The 4167-nt window shown below is 42.5% G+C and overlaps 1 non-coding gene across 1 annotated transcript; it reads right to left on the bottom strand.

The window, feature by feature from the left end:
- Window positions 1–333: 333 nt before the first annotated feature.
- Window positions 334–448, bottom strand: LOC138266742 (U5 spliceosomal RNA). The gene has a single exon (XR_011199672.1). It is a non-coding gene; the product is annotated as a U5 spliceosomal RNA (small nuclear RNA).
- Between the last annotated feature and the right edge of the window lie 3719 nt (window positions 449–4167).

Below are 4167 nucleotides of genomic sequence, written 5' to 3' on the forward strand. Positions count from 1 at the left end.
AGTGCAGTGGTGTACAGTGGAGTCGCTTAGTGTAGAATAGCAAAGAGTGGAGTCGTGTACAGTGGAGTGGCATACACTGGAGTGGCAAACAGTGGAGTAGGAAAGAGTGGAATAGCATAGAGTAGAGTGGCTTAAATTGGAGTTGCACACAGCAGAATAGCACAGAGTGTACTGGTGTACAATGTATTAGTGTACAATGAATGGGGTATAGTGGAATAGCATACAGTGAAGTGGCATACAGTGTAGCTGTGTACAGTCGAACTGCGTAGAGTGGAGCGGCTTAAAGTGGAGTAACATACAGTGGCGTGTCATAGAGTGGAGTGGTGCTGAGTGAAGTACAGTGGAATAGTGTAGAGTGAATTGCTATAGACTGGAGTGGTGTTCCTCACCACGGAAATCTTTAGTAAAAGGCGAAAGATTTATTTGTTTTGAAGAGAAACCCGAGTGTGTAGACTGGAGTGGTGTACAGTGAAATAGCATAGAGTGCAATGGCACAGAGTAGAGAAGAGTGGCATACAGTGGATTGGCACAAAGTGGAGTAGTGTACACTGGAGTAGCATACATGCAATAGCGTAGACTGGCAGAGAGTGAAGTGGCATACAGTGGAATAGCATACAGTATACAGGTGCATTATGGAGCAATGTAGAGTGGAATAGAGTTGAGTAGGGTCATGTACAGTGTAGTGGCATATAGCTAAGCGCTGTAGACTTAAGTGGCGTAGAGTGGAGTAGAGTGGCATATGGATGTAGAAAAAATGTGTCAGGAATATACAATATGGTGTGCAGATTAATGCAAGACAGTGATTTGCACTGCTTTGCATTTCTCCAGTTTTACCAAGCAAAGCAGGACCAGGCTTGGTGGCCTTAAGTAGCTTTGTAAATGTAACTTAAGTTTTGCATTGCCCATGCAAGCCCATGCGAGATACAAGGGTAATGAAGTACACTAATACAGCCAGCTCTTAGTTATATATTGTGCCAAGGTATTCTGTGGTAACTTCGCAGTATACAATAGTACATGCAGATGACAAGGCAGTATATTATTGGCTAATTGCTGCCTTTACTAAATTAGAAAGTAAGCATACTTTTTTAATTGCCTATGTTCTGGGTTAGGGCCTTAATTATAGAAGAGTAGCATGTTTTAATACTATTTCATACATATTACCACATTATTGAAGTCTTATTAAGTAGGGACATTTATTTATATTTTTCTATATATTTAAAAAAAAAATTATGTACTACTATGCTGGTAACTAGAAAGTAAAATTTTTCTAAGAAAAGTACCTTTTCTGATTGTTTTAAGTTGTGCAGTATTTTCTCTGTATTTCTGTGTTACGCCATACATTTTTTCTAAAGAATTAAATATGTAAAAAACTAAACAATACACTGTAGTACACTATATTTGTGAAATATAGGCCAATATTTATAAATTTTGGTGAAAAACTGCGGTAATGCAGTTTTGTGTCAAAAGGTTTACCACCGGCTTGCACCATTCCTGATCGCAAGCCAGGTGCAATATTTATGGAATGGCGCAAGCAGGTGGTAACGATCGGCTAGCGTCAAAATAAAAGATGCTAGCAGGGGGAAATGGTGTTAGGGCACCAGAAATGATGCTAGGCTGTTCAACGCCAATGTATGGCGTTAACGAGCCTAGTGTCATTTCTTGATGCAATTGCACCCAAAAATGACTCCTGCCTTAGTAAAGACAGGAGTCATTCCCACCACCCTAATGGCCATGCCCAGGGGCCCAGTGTCCCCTGGGCATGGCCATTAGACCCAGTGCCATGCAGGGGGACCCATTTAAGGGCCCCCCAAAGGCACATCCAAAAAATACATTTGTATTCTTATCTATACTTACCCATACTTAGCCAGGAAGGGGGTCCCCTATCCTCTGGTGTCCCTCTGGTGTGGGTGGGGGTGTTGCTGGGGCATAGGGTGGGCATCTGTGGGCCCATTCCATGGTGTTTAGCCATGGAAATGGGTCCACAGCTACCCTAATGCCTGGTCTGACCTAGGCGTTAAATAATGGTGCTAAGCAGGCTCAGCGCCATTGATTAGGTCCCCCACCCACTGGTGCGCCATTTTTGCATGGAGGATAAATATGGCACTATGGGCTTAGAGTCTTTTTTTGACCGGAACGCCCACCTTGCTTCTCAATGAGGCAAGATGGGTTCAGGCACCCATAAAATAGAGCAATATTTTGACACTGGAGGTGTCTACCGTCAAAATCTAAATATGGAGTTAAGTTTTCACTGTTTTAACGTCAAAATAAATGAGGCTAAAATGTCGCAAACAGAGTATAAATATGCCTCATAGTGTTTTACAGTGCTTTTTAAAAATGTTTATCCTTTTTTTTTTTTTTTTTTTACTTTTTTCAAGTACTGCAGTACCCCCTTAGAAGTACAGTGGTCCTCTGTGATATTTTTCTAAAAATATATTGAAACTATATATAACATTTCCCTACCTATTACCACTGTAATTAAGTGGTCATAGGTGGGAGAAATTATAAAACCTAATTCTTACATATATGTAAGCCCCTAAACCAGAGCACAAGGAAAGTTTGCTTTAAAACAACATGGCTGCATGTAACGTTGGAAAAGGTAGGGGTCAGCTAAACAAATAATGCCTTGTCATCGCTAGGTACCGTGGTATTTTTGCAAAATACCATGTAAATTACAGCAACAACAGATATCACTAAGTTAAAAAACCTTATTGTTAAAAAATGCTTAGCCTTCTTACCAGTACTACCCAAAAGAATATCTACACACCATAATCTATATGTCTGTCAAATGTCATTGAAATTCTTTCAGCCATTTTCTCGCTACACATTAGTACAAAGTCCATGGGAAATGTATTGGTGCCAAAACACCCTGGGGACACCATTCCAGAATTGTGTTAATAGGAAATGTGTTTTTGTGTTGCTAATAACTTTTGCGCCATTTGATGAATCTCTATGAAACTTTTTTCTGCTTAGTTTGTGAATGGATAATTTTGGGGTGGTACATCAAGCGGAGGCAGAGAAAAAAGGGGAGTCCCAAAATACAAACCCCCAATGCATTTTCCATAGATTTCTTTCGGCAGTGCCACTGCAAAAACTTTCGTACGTAATTACACCAAAATTGGCAGGAAGCTAGATTTTGATTCGCAGATTGTGCTTTTTGTAATTTGGTGTAAATCCACTCAGTTGTTTATGAGATTTTAAGTTTTAAATATATTTGTATATCTAGGCAATCGGTTTTGAGGGACTTTCTCCAAAGTCCCTCAAACCCAATTATAAAATAAGATTGTCCTTATTAGCCCAGGGAGCTGTTTTTTCCTTGGGCCAATTTGTTCCCGCTGGGGTCAGACTTGCGCAGGAATGAGCGCTCTGATTACAGCCATTAGAGGACCTGGGGACATGGTTCCCTGCCATTTATTTTCTTTAAAGAAAAATAAGGAAGCAGAGTAGGGATGTAGGGATACTCTGCCCCCCTTAGGCCCTGTGGGAGGTACCCAGAGAGAACCCCCCTGGGCCAAAATAAAAAAAAGTACAAGTGGGTTTTGCTGTAATCTTGCAGGACTCCTGTGGGAGCGCAGCAAAAAAACAGAAAGTGCTGGTGGACATTTTTTAGTTTAAATATTTGTATAGGGCCGCATGAGTGGGACCCACCTCCCTGAGCCCATTTTGGGCCATGGGGTACCCATCATCCTGTGGCCGGGTAACTTAAGTAAGGGGAGGGGGCGTGTGGACCCTCACTCAGAGCTGATTGTAGCCTTGTGGTCCCCATCCATTCATTATTTAAGTTGAGTGGACACACTTTGCCCCTGTCCAAGCCTTGTCAGGCCCCAGGGACCCCATTCCCTAGGGCCACAATCACAAAGGGGAGTGGTGTCATGCAACCCCCTCTCTGAGCTTGAAAAGGTCCCAGGACCCCTATCCCCTGGGTCTGTTTTCAATTTAAAAGAAAAGGTAGGAGCCAAGCTGCAAGCCTCTCTGAGCTATTGTAGGTCTGGAGACCCCATCCCTAAGATCAAAAATAAGTTTACAGGGAGTGATCTCGGCTCCCCCCTCTCTGAGCCTTAAAAGGCCTCAGAAACCCCATTCTCAGGGCTGACTCATTCACTGTGTCCCAGGGAGCCCACCCCTGGAACACAGTTGTTTCCCTTCCCACACCGCGGGCAAGGAAGCCTT

Source organism: Pleurodeles waltl, chromosome 11 (genome assembly GCF_031143425.1).
Source record: "Pleurodeles waltl isolate 20211129_DDA chromosome 11, aPleWal1.hap1.20221129, whole genome shotgun sequence".
NCBI lineage: Eukaryota > Metazoa > Chordata > Amphibia > Caudata > Salamandridae > Pleurodeles > Pleurodeles waltl.